General features: G+C 43.8%; 1 protein-coding gene across 5 annotated transcripts in view; it reads right to left on the reverse strand.

Moving 5' to 3' along the window:
- Positions 1–25,209, reverse strand: part of Dennd2b (DENN domain containing 2B) — a 182,748-nt gene that overhangs the window by 84,860 nt on the left and 72,679 nt on the right. For 3 of the 5 annotated variants that reach the window (XM_076940641.1, XM_076940634.1, XM_034487174.2), the window contains exon 2: positions 13,534–13,623. The gene's annotated coding sequence lies outside the window, so the exon portion shown is untranslated. Of the gene's footprint in view, positions 1–12,623; positions 13,012–13,533; positions 13,624–25,209 lie in introns of those variants that run through there. The other 2 variants (XM_034487181.2, XM_034487165.2) reach the window with 2 other exon arrangements.

Consider the following 25,209-nt stretch of genomic DNA (forward strand, 5'->3'; position numbering starts at 1 on the left):
TACTGAACTTGAAGTAAGTTCAGTTATTCTCTGGGTGAATATGGTGTATGTTTGAGTCTCAAAACCACCAATCCAAGGCTCCTAGGAGCTCTGGAAGGGGAGTTCAGACTCTGTCCCCTGGGCTTCCTGACTTTCTACTACTCTAAATCAATCTTGATGGGAAGGAAGACTGCTATCCATGATAATACACTCAGTGAGATGGGCAAGATTTCTGTCACTCCAGCTGTGTCTTCTACACGGCCTAACCTCACAGGCTGCTTTTCCACAAGAGCAGTGATTCCATGGCTCTTGGTAGTCCAGCTCTTCAAACTCTCACCTTAGCCCTTCTTCTCAGCCTCATCCTGGAACTCATCTCATTCAAGGTAAATGAGTATTAAAGTTCTGTCCAGTGAATTGGTGTTAAACACAATCTGGGGGGGGAAACCCACCTTCACACAAACCATATATCTTTTCTTCAGAAACAAGACCATCAGACAGAGATAGGAGGCAGGAAGTAGTACCCACTGCTCATAAAAGAAACTTCTCTAAGAAATCTCTACTTACCTGAAACTCACTCTCACCCTGATCTAACCTCCACAAACTCCATCCCAGTATGCCAGCTAGTGGAACATGGACCACTCAGTATGCCAGCTAGTGGAACATGGATCACTTCAGTATGCCAGCTAGTGGAACATGGATCACTTCAGTATGCCAGCTAGTGGAACATGGATCACTTCAGTATGCCAGCTAGTGGAACATGGATCACTTCAGTATGTCAGCTCTCAACTCAGGCTCTGGTGAATCTGTCCTCTTCTGGCCTCCAACAGGTGTACATACCCACTTCCCCCAATAGACCCATATTATGTTTTGTTTCTTTGCTTTTCAAGATAGGGTTTCTCTGTGTAACAGAGCCCTGGCTGTACTGGAACTTGCCTCATAGACCAGGCTGGCTTCAAATTCACAGAGATCTGCCTGACTCTGTCTCTCTCTCTCTCTCTCTCTCTCTCTCTCTCTCTCTCTCTCTTTTGTTTTTGTTTTGTTTTGTTTGTTTGTTTGTTTGTTTCGTTTTTCGAGACAGGGTTTCTCTGTGTAGCCCTGGCTGTCCTGGAACTCACTCTGTAGACCAGGCTGGCCTCGAACTCAGAAATCCTCCTGACTCTGCCTCCCAAGTGCTAGGATTAAAGGCATGCGCCACCACCGCCCGGCTGACTCTGTCTCTCAAGTGCTGGGATTAAAGGTGCCTGTGTGTATGTGTGTGCGCGCGCGCGCACACACACACACACACACACACACACACACACACACACAAACACACAGAGGGAGAGAGAGAGAAAAAAGAAAAAGGTAATTCAGGGTATCTGTGTTCCAGTCGTGCCACACATCCCAACCCCCTGCACCACTCTTTACTCTAATTGGTGGTATTGGTGGTTGACATTGTAATCATTTCAGAGAAGTTACAAATATTTCGTTAAATCCCACAAATATTCAAAATGTATTCTAGTTTCCAGTGGACTGAAAGGAGATCACAGTCATCAATGAAACATGACAACTTGACAGGGGACTCATTAAATGCTTCAGGTAACTGAGAGGAACACAGTTTTGGTATGTAATCAGAATAGGAATGCAGAAAGAGCAAGGCTTCAGTTCACATAGACTGAGATCTAAAATGTAAGCAAGTTAGTGGCTCCAAGTTCCTGAAGACATCAGGATATCAACAAATTCACCCAAAGATTGCCATGAGTGTTTACTAAAATGCCAAATGAAATTGCAAATAAAAGTACTACAGAACATTTGTACACACACCGTTGATCCCACAAATGTGTCCATTCAGCTTCTGCCCCTGAACCTGTGGATGTCCATCCCTACTCCAGCCTACTTCTGCTTCTCCTACACTTTTTCTGGATTTCTCTTCATTCGATCCAATGCTGCTTTTAGCTAGCTATCTCTGTCAAATTTCCACACCTCACTCCGAAGCAGGGACAGATCTAGAATGTGTGCCCCTCACACTGAGTTTTTAAGCCCCTAACGATCTCAACTGGCCTGGGCCAACATCTTACAGTCGGAATCACTTGCTCCTATGCTCCAACCATACTTACTCTGCACATCAAGTTCTCTCCACCTCTCGGCTCTGTCCCTTCGGTTTCCTACTTTAGGAAGAAGGTATTTCCCCTGGCTTCTCCTTACCCTAGAGATCACAGCTCGAACCTCATTATCCGAGAGGCCTTTTCTAACTCTCCAGTCCATATTATCCTCTCTCATATCCCCACTGTCTCCTTTGAAGCATCAGTACCTTTACTTCATCTATTGATCTGTTTACTTGTTTAGCGAACCCTCTCTACAATACACTCCATGAAAAGACTTCTCTATCTTTGTTATCGCCACAGCCCTCATATATAATAGTGGCTAAAACAAACTGGACACTCAGTAAATATTTATTAAGGCCAGGAAGGGGAAGAGGGTTTAGTGGGTTAAGTACCTACTATACATGTGTGAGGACCTGAATTAAAATCCCCAGAACCCATGTAAAATGTCAGACGCAATAGTGTGCACTTATAATTCAACAGCTCCTTACATCAAGACAGGAGGTGAAGATAGAATCCCCGGAGGGTTCTGGGCTGCTTAGCCTGGCATATGCAGGGGCAAATAGAAGACACTGACCTAACTAAAACCTTCTCATAGTCTCTCTTTTCCCTCCCTCTCTGCCCCGCCCTGACCCTGCCCCGACACAAATCTACATAATTAAAAGACACCTATTAAATGAATCAAGTACGTTGACACAAACTTACTCCCAGCACTGGGGAGATTCAGACAGGAGAATCTCAAGTTCCAGGCCGGCCTTAGTTCTACAGTAAGATTTTGTCTCACATAAATACTCATTGGAGAGAGAGAGAGAGAGAGAGAGAGAGAGAGAGAGAGAGAGAGAGAGAGAGAGAGAGAAGCAGGCAGGCCGATTCCATTTCTGAGATGTGAGGCAAAGGTATGGCCGTCCTCTTCTTTCTCTTGATTAATGATTAATAGAGAGATGGCCCCTAAGGAAGAGATGTGGATGAAGATAAAAGGCTGAAGATCAAGCCCTGGGAAACATCAATGATAAAGTCACCCCAGCTCCCGTGCTGAAAAACATTAAATACTGAGAGGGGCTCAGGAGGTTCCTAAGTGCTCTAGTCTCCAGAGTTTTCTGTTTTAAACTTCTTCCAGGGAGCCACACCGACTTCTGACCTTAAGTTTTGCAGCTGAAAACAAGTCTAGACAGCACTGCTTTTGAAACTCACCAAGATTTGCCCACCAGTTGTAGGTTATAAGATAAAGGGGTGGGGGGACTTTTAAAATTCCACTAAATGAGACTTAAATACAACAAAAATTCCCAGTTGTTTTCTTTTTAATCTGATCCCTACCCACTTTGGGAACTAACTTAGAATTAAGCAAACCCCTCTTCCCTGACTATGCTCACAGCTGGCTCTCTCAGGAATTGTAAGAATAACAGCTGGGCAGTAACAGCCCTGGGCACCAACGAATACTCACACTAGAAGGGGACGATGTTGTCCAGTCCATTTAGGTCTGAACCCATAGTGGGGAAAATAGGCAGGGGAGGGATGGGATAGAAAGGGGCCGAGAGAACGAGGCAGTTCTGCACGATCTACCTAGAATTCAAAGCCTCAATCCTCTGAACACAGCAGTTGAGTTAGTCAAGCCAAGGCTGAAACCAAGGTCACTGCCACTGCCAAAATCATGTCAACTATTCTAAGTACTTTCCTGTCACTTTTGTGTATCCACTTCTTTGCAGCTGCCAGGGTCAGTCACATTCTTGAATTCCCTTTCTCTATCTTCATTCCTTTTTCTCAAGTATCAAAATCTATATGCACATGGCTCTGACTCAGAAATGAGCTGAAAATGAGTCCCAAGTGTGGCTCCAACACCCCACAGGCTTCACCTTTTAATTACTCCGACATGAAAAAGATAGGTTATAAGTAGCTTATAAACTAAATGGAGAGGGGAAAGAGTCTGGTGTTAAATTTGTGCTGAGGAAAATTTCCAATAAGAAGCAGGGAAGCATAATTTTTCTGAGTATCAAGACTGAGGTTCTGAGAATACAGTGAACTACCAGACATTGAGCCTTGCCTCTGAGAGCCTTCAGACATAACTGCAGAATGTTTGGCCCTACTCTGCAAAGTCTGGCTTTCTAGAAGGGGAAAAGCACCTTACATTATAAGCGGTCTGAGGCATGCCATAAATTGGCACTGCTGAGATGACCTTTCCAGGCGATATTTCAGCAGCAGATAACAACAAAGCTGAGAGCTTTGGTAGCACTCAAAGGAGATTTGAGAGACTTAAAATACTGCTAAATTTGGCAGCAAACGTTCCTGTTTCTTGCAGTTGGAAAAGGAAATCTCTTTATAATTACACTGCAGATAAGGGGCTACTCATTTGTTAGACACAGATTAGAACCTCCCTATCCAGATCTCCCAGCTCTCCAGGCAAGTGGCACCTGGGGATGGAATCAGGAAATTTCTTGGAAAGAAAAAGTGCCAGGGCTTGTTCTGATGCCACTTACCGTCTCAGTCATAGCCACTTACCCAGATATTTGGTGATGCTTAGCTCTCAATGCCCCTGTCTCCACTCTCCTTCGTCCCTTACCAGCTCTCCGCCTTCCATACAGGGTTATGTATGACCCCACCCAGACATCACGTGCATGCTAGCTCTCACAGAAGCCTGTTCCTCTATAAAGGGTTATATATGACCCCCACCCAGACATCGCATCTGTGCTAGTTCTCAGAGAGGGTCCTCTGAGCCTGGACAGTTCTTTGGTTTGGCCAAATTCCCCCTCTGCCTACTCTTGTTGGTTGGTTTGTTGGTTTGATTTAAAGGAGGGCTCACAATATAGACAGGCTAGCTTCAAACCCCTACCTCAGCTTCCCAAGTACTGAGATTACATGCCCCATCACCCACCATACCTTGATGTTGGTCTACATATTTCTCTTTTCTTAAGATAGGGTCTCACTGTGTGGCCCTTGGCTGGCCTGGAATACGCTATATAGACAAGGCTGGTCTCAAACTCACAAGACCTGCCTGCTTATGTCTCCTTTAGTCCCAGTGACAGGACTAAAGGCTTGCACCACCACATCAGACAAAGCAGAGTAGAGTTCTGATCTGTTGCTCATCAGGGGACTCATAAAAACTGCCATGATATCACAAGGGATATCACAAGTCCCACAGATTAGCCACGAATATTGCTTGGTTTGAAAGAGAGTAATGAATACAAAAAAACTAACATTTTGTCCAGCAACAAGGTAGGAAGTACTAGCTATGCCTTTACATGTAGCTTCAGTACAACACTCTCAGATACATCTCTTACTGCCTCGGTTTGAGAGAGCTTCCTGGGCAGTGGACTATCGAGGCAACATGGGCAGCACTAAAAACCATGTATGTGGCGGAATCACCAGGTACTTTGAATTCAGGCTGACTGCAGGCCAGGTTTCAAACATCATTCCAGTCGTGTAGTTCCTTCTCTAATGCTTTGTCTTTACCCACCAACTGGTCACTCAAACTCTGACAAGAAGTCACTGTAACTTTTCCTTTTCTAGAAGGTGGTGGCAGCATTTATCCAGTCTTCAGAATAAATCAAATGTCAGTGCCCCAAACACCCACTGAGGGAAATATTACCAGCAGCACCAAATAAACCCACTTTTTTCTTACTGACTGGCAGGCTTCCAGCTTCCTGTAAGCATCTATGCACTTTTCACACCTGAGAACAAGTTTCGTGTCTCCATATTTTAGGAACTAAGTAAAAATGCTTCCTAGACTCCACCTGATGGGCTTAAATTTTATTTGAATACTTTAAAAGTACAAACTATATATATGTTATCATTTGAGAAAATGTATACTTTATTCCAATTGTATACTTAATTTCAGAGAACTTAGCTGGAAAGTCAACACTGATGTGTGACAAGTCAGTGTCAATGAGAACTCTTTTTTTTTTTTTTTTTTTTTTTTTTTTTTTTTGTTTTTTTTCGAGACAGGGTTTCTCTGTGTAGTCCTGGCTATCCTGGAACTCACTCTGTAGACCAGGCTGGCCTCGAACTCAGAAATCTGCCTTCCAAGTGCTGGGATTAAAGGCGTGCGCCACCACAGCCTGGCTGAGAACTCTTAATCCATCTGTTTTTCTATATGAGAAGAAACTGAGAGCCAGAGATTAGATAGGGCCAGAACTAAAACTCAGACACGCTAACTACCTGGCTCATGTATTCTCCCACCATGTGTCAGTGGAAATGATCACAAGGAGAGGTCACTGACACTGACAGACAGCAACAGCTGGCATTTCTCCGAAGCATATGTGAGGCCAGAACTGTAACTCTTATCAAAATGCCTCGAGATGAGTAAGGCTACCCCAATCTACATAGGAATATAAAGATACCCTTCCAAGAGTCCAAAGACAGTGAGAAGTCAGACTACAACCCAGTCCTCTCTCCACCCCCTCACTTCATCTCATCTCATCCTCACACTGTACCACACTATTCCCTCACCTCTCCCCCTCCCCCCCCCCCAATTTCCCTAACCCTCACCCCAAGCTGGCTGCAAAGCCTCCCCTACAAGCTGGGTTTTGTAGAATACACTGGTTAGTGTTTGTAAAGGTAATGAGGGCTTGGCCAATCCTGTGTCAGCATGACAGAAGGGAGGGAAGCCTGCAAAGAGACTCCAATAGGAAGTCAAGGAAGACCTCAAGGGCTCTGCCTGGGCTGGCCAGCAAAAAGGGGGAAGGCAAGTTCTAGAAAGGTCATTCCTGTATAACAAACAGGCAGGGGTCCACCAGAGCTGCTTTAAGACAAAACCACATGCTCCCTAAACACCTAATAGTCCCCAATGAGCACACACTCCTCAGGCTTACTTGCTTTTAAAATGCTCTACAGAGGCTAGGAAGATAGTAGTAGGTAAGAGTGTTTTCTGCATTTGCAGGAGGACCTGAGGTCAAAGCCCCAGAATCCATTTAGAAAGTCAAACATGATTGAATGCCTGTTAAACCTGGGCAAATAAGAAGACAGAAGGATTACCCTGTAACAAGGGAATAAGGCAGGGGGCTGAAGGGCTGACTTAACAGCTAAGAGGGCTTGCTGCTCTGGCAGAAGCTCTGAATTTGAACCCAGATTGGACAACTCACAGAGAAGCCAATGCCCTCTTTTGACTTCTGAGAGTACCTGCACTCACATGCACATATATACACAGTCACACAAATAACTAAAAATAAAATAAACCCTTTAAAGGAGGGGGTGGAATAAGGCAGAGTGATAGAACAAGCCAGCCAACCTCCTCCTCTGGCCTGCATATAATATGCATGTGCACACACACCACATAAAACCAGTCACAGTGGTATATGCCTATAATTCCAGCATGATGCAGGTAGAAACAGGAAGATCACAAGACCAAGGTCAACTCTGGCTATATAGTGAGTTCAAGGTCAGGTTACAAAAGACCCTGACTCAAACAAACAAGCAAAAGTAACAATAAATATCAGAACTTCATGAGGCAGGCTGTGCTCCAAGACACAGGTCACAGATAAGAACACCAAACTTCACTTCCTTCAATAAATATAGAACTCTTTTTTTTTTTTAAGATTTATTTTTATTTATATGAGTACACTGTCTTTAGAAATTCAACAGAAGAATGCATCAGATCCCATTACAAATGGCTGTGAGCCACCACGTGGTTGCTGGGAACTGAATTCAAGACCTCTGGAAGAGCAAGCAGTCAGTGCTCTTAACCGCTGAGCCACCTCTCCAGCCTCCGCATCAGGAATTCTAAAATGGTCTTTTTTCTGAATGTTCCCTTCCCTACACCATTCCCTACCTTACCATTCAACAATTGCAAAGAAGCTTCATGAGCAGTTGAGAAGCTCCCCATCCCCCATATCTGCCATCCTCTCCTTGGCTCTCTTCCACCTAACAGTGCTTTAACTCTGACTCCAGGAGAAGCACCCAACCTATGAATTCCAGACAGTAATCAGCCCTACTTCCAAACCCCCAAGCTTCAGGTTTGTGCTTCTCTCTTAATCACACCAGCAGAAGCTCATGTTGGAGGAGGAGATGAAACAGGAAGGAAATCAGAACAATATAACATCAGCCTAAGTCCCACAACTCATACCTTTTTGGATCCTCCCCAGCTCTTAGCTCACATAATCTGTGTTCCCTGAGTTAATGGATAAACTGATCAAAAAGGCACACATACCATCAGGCACCATAGATACCTCTGAGTCCAGGAGCAAGTGAAAAAGTGTATTGACCCCAATGTCACATGCTTGCTAGGTCTTTCGTAAGTATAGCCCTGGGTCCCTCAGAAGCAGGCTAGCCTTCTGATCTTATATGGATTTCAATAGGAAGTCAAGAAAGACCTCAGGGGCCCTGCCTGGGCTTACCATTTGATAGTGGCACGCAATTCTAGGAAGAGCATTCCTGCAAAACAAGCAGGCAGGGTTCTACCAGAGGTGCTTTAAGAGAGAACCAAATGCTCACTGAGCAATGTGTGCATGTACACACCACACCACACACACACACACACACACACACACACACACACCACATATACAAATATATATCATAACATACATATAAAGTTCTCCTCAGCCAGCCTTTCTCTTAATCCACTTTTGCAGCTGAGAACTACTTTCTTCTCGGCCGCCTTGTCTGGGACCTCTCTCCTGTCACTTCTAGATCTTTCTATCATAATCCTTAGTTTAATCTCCTTTTATCATATTCTGAGAGCCCTCACACCGTATTGTATTGATTCCCAAAGGCAATCTCTAATTCACAGATAAACTCAGCTACAGCAGGCCTCACAGGAGAAGAATGCTTTTAAGACAAGCACATAGAAACAGGCCCATCTTGGTTGGAGCAGCATCATATCCTAATTGCATATAATTTGCCCTTCTACAGGGACAGTCTTAGAAAAGCCTAAATATTCAGTCACTGCAATTGTTTCAACAGGCCCCACAACAGTGTATTCATTATGTCAGAGCCAGAGAATGAGACAGCAAGAGAGAGTGAAGGATGAGACGAATGAGAGAGACATGAAAGAGAGGCAGAGAGCGGATCATTAGAGAAAATCTTCAATAAGGTAGTCCAAACTCATAAGACCTCTTTTCCTCACAAAAACAAAAAACAACAAAACACCCAAAACAAAAAAACTACACAGATATTTTCTAGGGCTCCAGACTAGAAACAGACACCAGGATTTCTCTAACCATCTAGTGTAACATAGAATGACAACATACTCCCCTAAGACAGACACTACTACTTACTCAAACAGAAGATCACTGTACTACCCCTCTGGCAGAAAGAGATGCCCCCCTCTCCCTTCCTTTAACAGAAGTCACATTAATGCAAGTTTTCCCACAGGCTTTGAAGAGAAATCTGTCTGTTATATTATGCCAGATGGCCAGCGTTTTTTGTTTTTTTTCCTTTCGTGTCTTCTAAGCCATGGTCCCTCTAACCCAAAGAACTCAATTATCTGCAGCCTTCCTCCCCTAGCCAAGTCAACATAGAGACACAAAGGGAAAGTGGAGCCAGGCTCTGAGGGGCTGCTGCCTAGCCTCACCTAGCCAGAGAAATGTGTGGTCTTTGCTTGGCTGCCTTAGCAAACTCTCTTGGACCCAACAGTGGAAACCTGGAGTTGCTAGGATAATGACAGCTAACAACTCAGTTCCATAGGGTACTCAAAGCCTCCTTTCCTTAGGAGCCAGTCCACCTGCCCAAAGCAGTTCTTGGTATCAGATGCAGTGCGAGACAGGGCTTCCCTTTCCTAGTTGCAGATCAGCAGCAAGCCACACATGATACGTAAGAGTCTGATGCCTCCTCAAGCTGTTCTCCCAGCCCAGGGAAAGAGACAGCATGCCCTTGGCCTTTTTCTCCAAAGATTTCAAGTTTCAACTTCCTTGAGTGACTGGCTGTTCTTTTTGGAGATTGGGAGCACTGAGGGAAAGTGTACACGAAGGAGAGCAGAGGAAGGGAGGGAAAGGGAGTGAGAACAGGAATGTTACTTTTTAATCCTTAAGGAACACAGAGGGATCCAGTTTGTGACTCAGCTCTGGGAAGCAGAAGGACTGGGGAGAAAGGAACAGTGCAGCACAATCTAAGTTTTGTACAACTTCTTTGGGCCTGAGAGGCCACAGTGATGGGTCCAATCTAAACTGTTCAAAACTTCTTCAAACCTAAGTGGCCATGGTGACAAGAAATTATCTCCGAGAGCTGCTTTGTTTGATTCAGGGAAGGGAAACAAAACAAAACAAAACAAAACTCATTCTTTACCTGCTCTCTCCAGATGCCACTCCAGGTCACAGCTGGCAGGTTTTCCCCTGTCCTATGATAGAGGCTGAGGGTATGGGTGGGGTATTCTCGTATGTCGTACACCCTATAGGGTCACTGAGGATGGAGGACCAATCTAGGACACCCTAGCTTGGAGTTTCCCCTCCCCTGTTGCTCCATTCCTTGGCATTATTCCAGGATATATCAAGTATCTGCCCCTGGAATTCCCACTTCCTTGTTTTTCTTTTTGGTTTTCCCCTTACAAAATCTTCAAAAAGATGCCTGGCTCCTAAGAGGCTTCCAGACCAGTAACACTTCCTATCAGTCATAGGCCTGCCTTTCATACCTAGAGCTGAGGAGACTGGCCCCACTGCCCACTCAAGGCAGTTTCCCCAGAGGACCCCAAGACTAGGCCTGTCTTATAGGCATTAAAACATGTGATCCGGCACAGCATGGAACTATGAACACTGGAAAAGAAAAAGATCTTTTGGCATTCTCCTCCACACTAAAACCTGAGTCCCATAACCCACAGGAAGCTTTGTCTCTCAAATGTCTCTGAAGGATCACTTACAAGGCTCAAAGTCTACAGTGAATATCCATCCTATCTGGCTTCCCAACCCAAAGAAAGCACCACTGGTTTCCTTAAATATCTCAAAGAAGGCTTATGAGGTTTATCTTATTTTGATTTATAAATGTGTCTGAATAAAAGGTGCTTTATAAATGGAGGAACCAGAAGAAAAGAGGCAGAGTGACTTTCCAGAGAAGTTAAGCCATTCCTCAATCCCCATGCTCTAACATATTACATTATGTAGATTTGTTGATTTGTTTACAGCTGTTTCATGGCAACCATCCCGTTTGCTTCCTCTCAATAGTACACGATAATAACTATCACCATCATCTCCATCTCAGCTAACAATCTGAGGGACTTCCCAGCAAACAGCAGAACTTCAGACATTTCTTACTCACAACTCCACCTTCAATTCTGACCCATAACCCATATTCTCCCCAAGAAAAGAACTCCTAGAATGTTGTAGAAGGAGGAATTAACTTTGAAAGAAAGCTCTCTGAGGTCCACAGGCCATGCAGTTCACACTGGCAGACCCTCAGGCCCCAACACTGATGCATACAGTGTACATTCAGGCTGCCAGAATCAGGGGTAGAGCCAGCGCTTGTACTGGCAAGCTGACCCGAAGTTAATCAGAAGGCCCCCTTATTGTTTGCTTGGACACAAAAGACACACTGTTCAGAAAGTTCAAGAAGGAAAAACCAAAGAGCCAGGAACAACAGCTGTTCCCTGGCCCCACTGAGAAACTAAAAGCTACCACAAAGTTCCTTGAGACCAGGAGTAAGTGGAAGATGTAACATGGCTGAAGCAAAAGTACACTTCGTGAGGGACTTTTCTGCAGGAGAGTCAACGATTCTCATCTTTCATTACAGATGGCCTGGCTACTTCATCACCTATAAAACTACCTTTCTGGAAGGGTTTCCTTTCCTAGACCACATAGAGTTCACCACACATCACTCTAGGTCAGAACAAGCTTTTTCTGAAATTTAGGACAAGGCACACATGATGTGGACACTGTGTGCTCTGGGATTTGGTTAAAATAGGAGCGAAAGGGATTGATCACCCAGCATAAGCATAGTCCTTCAAGTTCCCAGCTCCTGTAGCTGTGGTGTTAAGACAGCCTTCTGCAACATCTAGATACAAAAGATATTTGCACGTCCCCAAACCCAAGAAAGTTCCCTCCACAACTCAAGGAACCCTGTAATGTGCATCATTAATGAGAAGAGGACAGTTTCCTATCTCCAATGCTACTTCACAGAGAGTGCAAGACATTGTGCTAGTCTCTCGGATGCTAGTCTCTCGGACGCTAGTCTCTCGGACCGGACGTGTTAATTGCTGGACTTAAAACTCACTGCGGGTTCCTCTCCGAGCTTCATTAGCTAGTCTGATTGTTGTTGTTACAAGTCAGACACAGAAGCATGGAGACACGAGGAAAGCTTGAGGTAAAACCGACCAAGCTGCCCAAAAGCTTCCACATAAGAACTACAACAGTGCTGGAGCGAGGAGAACTCATTTTCCTATAACAGAGCCTTCCTGTGAAAATATCCGGTGGCTTTGTGCTAAATAAAAGCAGAGCGAAGCCTAAACATCTACGATTCAGCCAGAGTGAGATTAGCTAGATTTGCAAAGTCAAGAAAATTGGCCGTTTCCCTCCTCTTCCCGGAGCTAATAGAATCCAACTGTTGGAGTATGACATCATTCTCGACCCCCAAACCCTGAAGTGAAGAGCACAGACACTGGCCTGCCATAAACAGCCTGACTCAAAGCAAGAGGCTCAGAGGTGCCCTTACCTGGTAGTCCGGGTGGTTTCTTGCCCACTCCATTCTCCACAGAGGCTGGCTCACACCACAGTCGCTTAGGGAGCCCAGGGCCCCTGAGATCCACTGGCTTAAGCTCCAGTACCTGCAGTGAACTTCCCACAGCTCCTTCCTCTGACCTTTCAAGTCACTCCTTCCAGCCAAGTGAGCAAAACTAGCACAGCTAGCCAGCCAGGCTGGTTGTCATGGAGACCTGTGCTAGGCTGCACACATGCTTGCTTGCTCTCACTCAGCTAGGCGCTCTCCCTCAACCCGGTGGCCCAGGAGCGAGCTAGCACGCGCACGTACGTGCGTGCGCGCGCTTCCACACATTCTCTGAGTTCTAGCCGGTCTTGAAACAGCACGGTCTTTTGATCGGCTCAGTTTATGCATGCATTCCACTCCTCCTACCTCCCTTCCCGTCAACCAGGAGCCCAGGACTGTTCCTGGGAACTTGCTGCAACAACCCAGAGGGGAGACGGGTGAGGACAGTGAGTGGACTTGTTTTCCTCCCCTCTAGTGTCTCAGCTTTTATAACTTGGAAGAATCCCTGCCAAGGGGACGGAGCTAGCTGAAAGCTTGGAGGGGAAGCAAGCACTTCCTCTGGGTCCTGTAGCAGCAGCAGCAGCAGCAGCAGCAGCAGCAGCAGCAGCAGCAGCAGCAGCAGCAGGACAAGGAGGAGGAGGAGGACGACGAGGAGGAAGAGGAGGGGGGAGAGGAGGAGGAAGAAGAATAGGAGGAGGGGGAGGAGGAGAAGAAGGAGGAGGAGGAGGGAGGAGGAAGAGGAGGGACCCTAAGGTGTGTTGCCTTGACTTGTTGGTTCACTTGGGATTTTTCAGGAGCAATTGGGGTGGAAACACAGCTCACATCCCAGAAGCTGGCCTAGACTGGCCTCTCAGGTTACCTTGTTGACTGTTCAGGTCCTGGAGACAGCTTTTAACCAGTACAGGGTCCCATGGTACTAGTGCCAGAGCCTAAGCAGTCTCTTGTCTTCCTGCAAAGGAGGAGAAACAAACTAGATCAGGTCTAGGAACAACTTGGATAAGTCTATAGTCACAGCCAGGACATCAAACAATGCAAACAGCCTTCTGTCTCCCGAACACAAGACCCACAGCCCAAGTCCAGGTCTCCAATGAGAAACTGAGAAACTGTACAAGTGCCAGGTCCATACCTGGGACACAGAAGGCCCTTTTAGTAGCCCCATGTATACTTCTGCTTGGACACTGCCTAACACTCTCTTATTAGATGTACTATTTTGTTTGATGTTCTTAACTGTTTGAAACACACTGGTCAGATAAGATTGCTACCATTTTATAGATGGGATCACTGAGGCCCAGAGAGATCAGATACCTAATCCACACTTATCTAAGTAGTTAGGAACTGAGAGTAGAGACCAGTCAAGGGTCTCCTAATCCTTTATGTTTTGCTATAAAGCACACAGAAGCTTGATCTTGAAAACTGGCTCATTTTCTAAGAACCACATGGGAAAGTGGAGCCTCTAAGTCCCGGTAAGGTAAATCTAACTGCCACCTCTCTAGCCCAAGATTCAATGACAGATAGCATCTATGACATGCACAATATCGGCTGCAAACTGGAGAGAAAATGCTCTGCCCTACCACCACGTGCTGTCTTACATCTTCCCAAAACAACCTCCCAAATCCCGGTTCGTTTGCTATTTCTCCAACAGAGTAGCTCTAAAGTTACGACTGGTGTTATATTAACAACACATTTTAAAAATGTATCTAAAGTAAAGTTAAATTACTTGCTCCCATTTACTGAACCAGGAAATAAAAGATCCAAAACCAGTGTCCAAGCCTTTCAACTTTCTGGCATACATTAAGCCGAACAGTTGCCAAGAATACCAGAGCAAGAATCACAAGACCTTGGCAGTGTCTGACCTCATCACCACCTGTTACTGAGCCAGCCTCCTGACTTTCTACTTTCTATGAATATATCTTATACTGGGGTGGTGGAGGTATGGAGTATGGGGTGTGGGGTGGGGTGTCAAGATGCTATTAGTCAAAAATGCTTCAAATTAGGCACTCAGCTCTCATTCCTTCAAAAACTGGTTAGTACCTCTCCTCCGCCAACCTAGTAAATGTATTTTTCAAGTAGAATGCTTTGGCATTGGTAAATGGATTGACTGCATGTGGGAAGGCACAGAGGCTGATGAGGATGAAGACAAAGAGGCTCAAGGAGGATATTCTCCAAATAAGCTGGGGGGGGGGGGGGTCCTGATAGAATCTGTAGTGCTTATCCCTTGCAGAATTCCTTGTGATTTTGATTCACCTTCAGTATACTATAAAATTCTCAAAACCAGATTTTGGTTGACTTGAATTTAAATCACAAATATATGCTGAAGATAATGTATAAAACACGTCACAAAACCCAAGAGGAAATGGCGGCTACTACAGGTCCCGTAAGTACTGATAAGCCCAGAATCCCACATCTGCATAAGAATATAGTATCTCTAAATCTCAGCTTCTCTCTCCTCTTGTACACAGCTAGCTCTGCTCTTTTTTTGAGCCCAAGGAATGCACACTTGCCTTGTCTCCAAACCCAGATGAGGCAAGTCCACCCCTTTCTACAATAAGATAAAATTCACTGTAGTTGATAGTATCAACTAAAAATTTCTGGGACCCTTCCAGTCATACTTTTAAACAGTGTGAATCAGGCTACCAAAGCTGAGACAGAGTCAGTCACTAAGTAATCTAAATGTTAAAAACCCTAAGACCAGACACACAACGCAGGCCATGCTCCCCCTAGTGGCACATTGGAGTTACAGAAGTTCTTTATTATCTTGTCCTCAGAAAGAATTAAGTTAGGGCCTGAATTGGGGAGACCAGAACCCTTGCTTGTGTAATGCTGTTGCATACGAGCTTCTGGAACTGGGAAGAAGCAAGGCCAGCTAACTTCCTCTGTTGCCTCTGCAGGACAATGATCTGTTGGATGCAGATCATGCCTGGCTGACTTTACCTGAAGGAGGAGGATTTTACAGACCCATGTTGTCTGCCAGTGGGTCAGTCAAGCTTGTAATACCAACTTCTCAGGAGGCTGAGATAAACTGCAATGTCAAGAACTGCCTGGGCTACAGAGGGCAGTCTGGGTAATTCAATGAAATCTTGTCTCAAAATTAAAAATAAGGGCTATAGGGCTAGAGAGATTGCTCAATGGTTAAGAACACTTGTTACTTTTGCAGAGGAACCAAGTTCGGTTCCTAGCACTCACATGATGGCTTACAACCATCCATGACTCCAGTTCCAGGAGATCCAATACCCTCTACCAACCTCCATGGCACATACATTTTACACAAACATACACAAAGGCAAAATACTAATATACATAAATATATCTTTAAAAAATAAACAAAATAAGGGTGTGCTTTGAATATGCCTGGACCATGGGAAGTGGGACTATTAAGAGTTGTGGCCTTGTTGGAATCGGTGTGGCCTTGTTGGAGGAAGTATGTCACTGTGTAGGCGGGCTTTGATAGCTCCTAGTGCTCAGGCTCCACCCAGTGTGGAAGTAAGAGTGTCCTTCTGTTGCCTGTGAGTCAAGATGTAGAACTCTCAGCTCCTCCAGCGCCATGCTGCCAAGCTTCCCGCCGTGATGATAATGGACTGAACCTCTGAAACTGTAAGCCAGCCCCAATTAAATGTTGACCTTTAATGAGTTGCCTTGGTCATGGTGTCTTTTCACAGCAATGAAACCCTAACTAAGACAGACAGCCAATGAGATAGTTCAACAGATAAAGGGACTTCCTTCAACCCCTGGGATTCATAGTGGAAAGGGAAAACTGAAGTTGTCTTTGACCTCCATATGCATATCATGACATGCATTTACCCATATACACACCCAAATAAATAAATGCAATCTTTTCAATAAAATACAAGTAAGTAAATAAAGCGCTTGTGAGAAAGCTCAAAGAGACAGCACTGACAGACACACAAGAGGCTCTACCTACCACTACAGGGAAAAAGAAAGAACCACAAGTTTGTACACAAACTTAGGCCAGAAGCCTGAGTGATATCTCTAGTCTCTTTCCCTCTCCACTGCAATCCATTTACCAAGTCCAAATAATTCTACTTGAAAAATATATTTAATATCTGTCCCCCTTTCTCCACTTCCATTGCTACCTATCCTCATTAATTACTGCAGAAACCTAACTATCCTACTTTCACCTCTTGCCCTCAAGGAAAATAAGGAAGAAATCAAACTCAGTTTCTCATACATTGTCATACAGCAATAAACACAGAAGTCTTATGTTGCCAACTGGGTAGAGGGTTCTCCACACACAGCAAGCAAATCATCAGTCTAACAGTAGATATATGCCCTCTGGTATAATTCTGACATGGTTTCCCTGGATACTGAATCCAAAACCCATGAGGCTCAGTCCTCACTACTACCTCCCCATCACATTAGATACCAACTGCTAGGTGCAGGCTGTTTTATCTGCGCTTCTGAACAAGCATGTATAAATCTAAATCAGAATTTCCACAGTTACATCCGTGGCTTTAATACATTTGCTATTAATAGGTTGGCCCATAAAACTTTAGGAATCACTTAGATCTACTATTCTATTATAAACAGTATTACAGATGAAAGAGATTCATAGAGCTGCTCTGGGGAAGGCACAGAGCTTCCAAGTCCTCTCTACAAAAGTCACATGCTTGGCTCCACTACAGTTCTCAAAACCCAGTCCTCTGAGGTTTTATGGAAAATTCAGTGTATAAGCACAACAGATTGTATCATTAGTCACTGGTAACCAACTTAACTTTCACCCCCCTCTCTTCCCCAGGAGTAATGGAGTAAGACTAAAGTTACAATCTTCTAAACATAAGCAGCCCCATCTTGAGGACATCCAGGAGCCCTCAAGGCACCAGGCAAATACAAATAGACATATCCTGCTTTGGAGATTCCAAAGGATTTTAGGACTTGTCTGCCAGGAAACAGGAGGAAGACCAAATATACATTCCACAGCATCATACCCTCACAAATCCATTCTCCACACGGCTGTCCGAATCCCCCTTTGACACAGGATCATGTCATTTCCTGTTTAACACTTCAGTGCTCTTAGGATGAGCTCTAGGTTCTTACCAAGCCTATAAGGACCCCGCATGACCTCCTCTTCCCTCCTCAGCAGACTTCCTTCCCTTCCCTACTCTGAGCACATGATATTTTGGCTCACTAAAATTATAAGATTTTTTTTTCCAGGCTGTCTAGTTTAGCCTGGGACTCCACCCCCAGTCTTTGCCCAGATGACTCTAATCTTGCCTCAACTTGACTCTCATCTCCCGATTTCCACAGTCCTCCAAATGCAGCTCGTTTAGCTCCCTGTATTTATCCTTCAAATCACTCACTAGGATTTGTAATTGTGCTTTAGTACAGTTATTTGCTTAATGTGAGTCCTCCCCATGTAAGAGCAGGAACCTTGACTATTCTGTTAGCATAGTCCCTATACTTGATAAAGGGCCCAGCACAGAACAGACACACACATACAAAAAAAAAAAAAAAAAATGCAAAATAACTCTGTAAAAACTCTTCCTACAGGAAGGAAACACCCAGAACAACTATTTCATGTCATTCATTGCATCTTTTCATAGATTTACAAACTATAATTATATTCCCCCCCCCCCAATATGTCTTGCCTATGGGCTTAACCAAAAATTCCTGTCAAGTCTCCCTGTGGTTTGTTTCCCAGAGCTTTCCTGGTAAGGTCACTCTCCTAGGGATGCATTCTAGAGTTTTATAGCCTCTCTCATTACTGGAATGCCCACTCATAGGCCCTACATTAGCACTGTATCTTTGCCAAACCAAGTAAGCTGAGGAATGGCCCAGTTCTCACGATGGCAACATTCTCTGGGGTCAGCTCTATCCAGAGATCACACACTGTCTTCTCCCTTCCACTGTGTAGCACAGGTTACCATGCTGACAAAAATGTCATTTCTGAATATATGCAGCCAAGAATAACTATGAATGTGGTCCAACACAAAATCACAAATGTGCTTAAAACATAAGGGTTTTGTTGTTATTGCTGTTGTTTTTGTAACTCGGTTGCACAATTCTCAAGCATGAACTCTGTTACCTAAAGTCATGCCAGGATGACAAAAAAATGGATGCTGAAAAAAATATGTACATGTGTGTCTGTGTGCATGTGTGTCTTTGTGTATGATTATAATTTCTAGACGTAATATAAGTTTGAAGCAAGGTGTTTTGTCACTACAAAAGAATTAATTAAAAACATATGTGGAGGCTTGGAGAGATGGCTAAAGAGCATACTGTTCTTCCAGAGAACCAAAGTTCAGTTCCTAGCACCCAAATCGAGTGACTCACAATCCTCTGATTCTTCAGTTCCAGAGGACCCAACATTTCTGGCCTCCAAGAACACCTGCACTCACTCACATGCACATACTGCTCCATATATATATATATATATACTATATATATAGTGTATGCTTGTACATATATATGTGTATATATACACACACACATATATATATATGTAGAAGCATACACATACTTAAAAATAAAACAAATATTTTAAAAGGAAATAAAAGCCGGGCAATGGTGGCACACGCCTTTAATCCCAGCACTCGGGAGGCAGGGGAAGGCAGATTTCTGAGTTTGAGGTCAGCCTGGTCTACAGAGTGAGTTCCAGGACAGTCAGGGCTATACAGAGAAACCCTGTCTCGAAAAACAAACAAACAAACAAACAAACACAAAACAAAAAAGAAATAAAATTACTATATGGGGAAAATAATGAAGTAAAATCAACAGCACACTATATTATTAGATCTACTGCCTATTTAAAGACACACCGTCTCCATCTAAAATCCTGACTCCTATACTTTCTTCAACAGCCAACAGTGAAAGATTAATGTATCTCCAACCCATACCTCCCCTGTTGCACTACCCTAGTGTAGGTATAACCACAGCACACCATGACACTGCATATAACCTACTGCTTTGAAAAATGTTCACACCTTTCTCTCCCACTCTGTTGCTCATGCTGTTACTGCATCTGGCTGCCTCTCTTTCCCACACTCGAAAAACTCTATATCCTTCAAGGTCCAACTCAAGGACATCTCCTTTGGGAAATGTTTCTACTTCTCTTGACAAAATTTGTCTCTTCTGTGGGCCCACAGCAGCCTAGGGTTGCCTGTCTTATGTTGTATGTAGCACTTTATCATCGTGGCTCACACACCCTGTCCTCACAAAGGACTGAGCCTCTCTCAGTACAAGGACTGTAGCAGCTCACCCATCGTAGCAATCAACATGTGTGGGATAAATGGACAAATGGAAAGACGCACCAGATAAGCTAACAGAAGCAGCTGACCTCCAGAACAATGATTCTTAGACAGGCTTACACTGTACAAAGAGAATACATATCCATCTATACTTTATAGAAGATATGATAAGCAGAATCCAGACTGGGTCACTAAAAAAATCATGTGGTGGCTGGGCAATGGTGGCACACAACTTTAATCCCAGCACTCAGGAGGCAAAGGCAAACAGATCTCTGTGAGTTCAAGGCCAGCCTTGCCTACAAAGTAAACTCCAGGACAGCCAAGGCTATACAGAGAAACTCTGTCTCAAAAAAACAAAACAAAACAAACAAAAACTTCTATGTCTTTTTGCATTTGTTCATTTTTAATTAATTAATTAATTAATTAATTAATTAATTTAGACAGAGTTTCTCTATATAGCCCTGGCTGTCCTGGAAGTCATTCTGTAGATAAGGCTGGCCTCGAACTCAGAAATCCACCTGCTTCTGCCTCCCAAGTGCTGGGATTAAAAGTGTGCAGCACCACTGCCTGGCTTATTCATTTTTATAATATTATTTTTAAAATTATTTATTTTTATGTGTATGAGTGTTTTATATACATGTGTATCTGTGCACCTTGTGTCTGTAAGATGCTGGAAGAGGATACCAGATGCCCCATGAGCCACCCTGTGAGTGCTAGGAATAGAACTCAAGTCCTCTGCAAGAGCATATAGTGCTCTTAACCACTGAGCCATCTCTCTGGCCACTATTTATGTTTTTTTGTGGGTAAGTTCACTTCTTCCACCGTGAGGCCTATGGATTGAACTATGATCATCAGGCTTGGTGGCAAGCACCTTAATCTATTAAGCCATCATGCTAGCCCCAGTATTTTCTTATCTCTTTAAGGACAACATGGCTGCAATTCCCAGCAGAGGCCATAAAGAATGTTATACTATTGCTTTTCTACTAGCGAGTAGCAATGTAGAAGGCCAGGGCTGTTGCTGAATGGTAGCATGCTCACCAATCACTTGTGAGGACTTAAGTTCAATTCCCAGTATTACCAAAAGAAAAGAAAGAAAAGCAAGAGACAATGTAGTAAAAGGGACAGAAAGTAAAGGCATTAAAAACCACAAACTGGAGCCTGATGCTAGCTTCAGCTTGCTGGGCTGGTAAGATCCTGAACAAATCCTTATCTCCCAGGAGGATTCTGCTTTTCCTTCCACATTAATAAACAAACTAGACTAGCTAGCTATTCTCCAAGATCCTCCTAGGCACTCGCATCTCACACTCATGTGCATTCTCTGTCTCCCTTCTGTGTATGCACACATTGATGTGTGCACAAGGCGAAACATGCAAGCATGGGTGGCAGTCAGAGATCATTAGGCTTCTTCATCACTCTGATTCATTCATTCATTCATTCATTCATTCATTTTTGAGGCAGTCTTCCATTGAACTTGGAACTCATTGATTTTGTTCCTTGTCTGGCTAGCCAATAAGCTCCAAAGATCTGCCTGTCTTCATCTCCCAGCACTGGGATTATAAATCTATGTGGCTGCACTTGTACATGGGTGCTGGGGAGCTGAACCTGGCCTGATGTATACACAGCAAACACTCCATGGAGCCATCTCCCCAGCCCTAGATGCTAGCTTAAATGTCAGTTGCTGCCACTCATCACCTCAGCAATGTACTTTCTGAGGAAAGCAACACAAACATTTCTTTCTTTCTATTCAACCCATTTGGCACAACACATGGCCTGGAGTTCTGGGGTCATCTGCTTACAATCATACATAAGACAATCACCAACAAAAAGTAACCTTTCAGGAAGAAAAAGATGGGAGATTCACACTTCTAGTCTACCGGAAGCAGGCTGGAAAGAGAAGGAAGGTGCCAAATATAGAATGGGAAAGTTGGGAAATAGCCTGGGAAGTGTGTGGAAGAAGACTGAGGGCCTGTAGACACTCCCCCGCCATCACTCTTAAAGCTGCCTTATGATCTCTGACTTATAGAACAGTGAGCTGTCATCTCAAAGTCCTCTTGGATGGCAATCTATTTATGCAAATCGAATACAGGCTCTACTAGGGCCTTTAGATCAAGAAAATAAATGACTCCCCAGAGATGCCAGTTCCAACCCTCCTCTGCCTGGAAGCCACATCCTGCTAGTATGCTGGCTACTGCTACATATATTTTGCTTGCACGGCCTTTGAAGAAGGCTTAAGGCCTGTTATTTTTTGTTTGTTTGTTTTAACTTAATTTTATTTTTTACATATTCACTTTACATCCTGATCACTGGCCTCCTCCCGGTCACCCCCTCCCACAACCCTTCCCCTTTTCCTCTGGGCGGGTGAGGGCCCCCTGGTTATCACTCCCACTCTGGCACTTCAAATCTCTGCAAGGCTAGGCAAGCATTTCCTCTCCCACTGAGGCCAGACAAGGCAACCCGGCTAGTAGAAAATATCCCATGTACAGATAACAGCTTTTGGGATAGCTCCCACTCTAGTTGTTCAGGGCCCACATGAAGGTCAAGCTGTACATCTGCTACATATGAGTGGAGAGGCCTAGGTCCAGCCTGTGCACGTTCTTTGGTTGGTGGTTCAGACTCAGAGAGCCCTAAGGGTTCAGGTGGTCTTCCTGTGGAGTTCTTATCCCCTTCAGGAAAGGCCTGTTATTTTATAGTGGAAAATTCTCCCACATCCTCGCTTCTGCCCTAGTCCTCTCGCCATTCATTCTTCTTTACCTAAGCTTAAGACTCTGAACCACTGAAGTGTGGGACTCAGCTTGTAATAACTTGTAGATGTCACAGATGTGAAGCAGCTATGACAGCTCTGTGTAAGGCTGAGGCCACCTTCCTTCAGTTTCCTCCACTATGTAGAACCAGCTTTCCAGTCCCATGGGATTCGCCTCTACCTAGCTCACAATCCTCAATACAAATGAAACTCTGGTTTTAGATCCTCAGAGAACAAGGTGTATGGAGGCTTGATCTTAGAATATATATCATAATGTTCATATAGAAGTTAAGGTAATGAGAGCTCTCAAATCTCCAACCCCTGCCCCTCACTCAGTTTGAGCATTTTAACACTGGAACAAAGAAATACAGGTTCAGGACCAGACAAGACTGGACCATAGAAGCAATAGTCCAGACCCTTCTGATGATACCATTTTTTCATTCCAGAATGGGCTTTTCAGGCTAACCTACCCTACAACTGAGTTCAACTGAGATCTTAACTCATCATGATTAAGCTTCAGGGGGAAGCAATGTACAAAAGTGAGTGTGTGCACATGCATGCCTCTGTGTGTGTGTGTGTGTGTGTGTGTGTGTGTGTGTGTGTGTGTGTGTGTATCTGTGCATGTAAGGACAGGCATGCAGAAGTCACAAGACAACCTTAAATATAGGTTGTCTAAGACAACCTAGCAAATAATAAAAATAAAATTTATAAAAAAATAAAATCCTAGTAAAAAACAAAAATATTGTACACCAAAATTAACCAGACCCAAAGTCTATATATCTTAAAGAATTGTATCCTGAAAGTGTAAATTTTAATGAGAAAAGCCATTATCTTTATCCCTTTAAAACAGAGATTGGTTCTCACCTTCTACCTTACTTGAGACAGGGTCTCTTTTTTGTTGTTTGCCCTTGCATACACTAGGCTAGCTGGGCCTTGAGCTTCTAAGGCCCCTCTTATCTCCACCTCTCACCTCACAATGAAAGCATTAGGATGCACTACAGCGCCCAGCTTTACATAGGCTCTAAAGTTTTTAACTCAGATCCTCATATGTGCATGCCTAGTGCTTTACACACTGGGCCTTCTCTGCCTTTAAATGGCATTCTTAATCAAGAAAGCATGTGAAACCTGGGAAAGAAGTGTTCCCCAAAATATCTGGTCAAGGCTTTAGAAGTGTAATAACACAGTGCCATGTCCTCTATCCTAGGTTGCTGAGTTTCCTAGCTGCACTGGATTCTCAACTCAGTATTCTTGGGCCCAGCAGTCTGCCTATGTAAACTGTCTCACTGCCTAGTGTTATAGTGCACTGAGGCTGCTTGGCTTCATTCTCCCACCAGCTACTAGTACTCTTTAGAACAAAAACAGTATCTTAACTCTCAATCCCAGCTTAAAAATGTGAGCCTCTGGTCAGTAACTTGCCTCCTTGATCACAAATGCTGGAAAACATTCTTTAAAAGGACATGGGAGAAAATTTAAAACCATCAAGTCAGTTGCACAGTCTCTATCCCTGTGAAAAGATCTAGACATGGGCTACATTACCATGACTGCCTCTAGAATCTTCCGCTTGTAACTTGGCAGTTGGGTAAGTTAATTCTCCCACCCACACTCAGGACTTGTCTTTTGAGTTCTGTGACTTTCTTTCCTCCCACAAAGCTACTGTTCATTTTCCACATTTTTAAATATATGTAAGCTCTTCTGAAAGGGGCCATCTCTTACTCATTTTTGAGTGCTTATGTTTGTTTTACATGTACAATGTTCTCAAGATTTGATTCCTAGTTTACATGTCAGCTCACGACTCTGCAACACCAGGCCCAGGGTATCTGACACTCTCTTGTAGCCAGCTCAGGCACTATACACATGTAATGTACAGACATAAATTCAGGCAAACATACATATAAAATATAGATAAATAATCACAGCATGGTGGTACACATCTTTAATCCCAGCACCTGGGAGGCAGAGAAAGACAGATCTCTGGAGTTTGAGGCCAATCTAGTCTACATGGTAAGTTCTAGACGAGCCAGGAATATGTACTTTTTTTAAAGGAAAGAAAAATGACCTGCATATAAGTACATATATATATTCATCTATGATATATATATACAACATATAAATTGTACATATATTCAAATACATAGAAACCAAAGAATTCCATAAAATTCATATGAGTTTTAATTTCTTCTATCTTGCGAATAAAACTGAAAAATACAGATGTATAGGCAGCTGATAGACTAGTAACTCAGGACAGTTGGGCCTGCCCAGGGCTGTAAATGGGTATCAATCAGGAAGAAGACTGAACTCCTAAAAGTCTGAATACTCGAAACAGCTTTATCATATGTATTTATCTGCATATACTGAAACATTCTTGAATAACCCCAGGGATAACCCCACCTACTGACTAGGTATGGTCTTCCCCACATGCTATTATATTCAGTTCAGTAGTACTTTAACTGAGAACTCAGCTTCTATGCTCATCTGGAATTTGGCCTATAATAGTCTTTTCTTGTTCTAGATTGCATGGCACTCATCATTTTTAGTGAATTATTTAGACAAGACACACTAAGTATATGTCAAAGTACATAGGGTAATATAGTTA

This window comes from Arvicanthis niloticus, chromosome 1 (assembly GCF_011762505.2).
Source record: "Arvicanthis niloticus isolate mArvNil1 chromosome 1, mArvNil1.pat.X, whole genome shotgun sequence".
Classification (NCBI taxonomy): Eukaryota; Metazoa; Chordata; class Mammalia; order Rodentia; family Muridae; genus Arvicanthis; species Arvicanthis niloticus.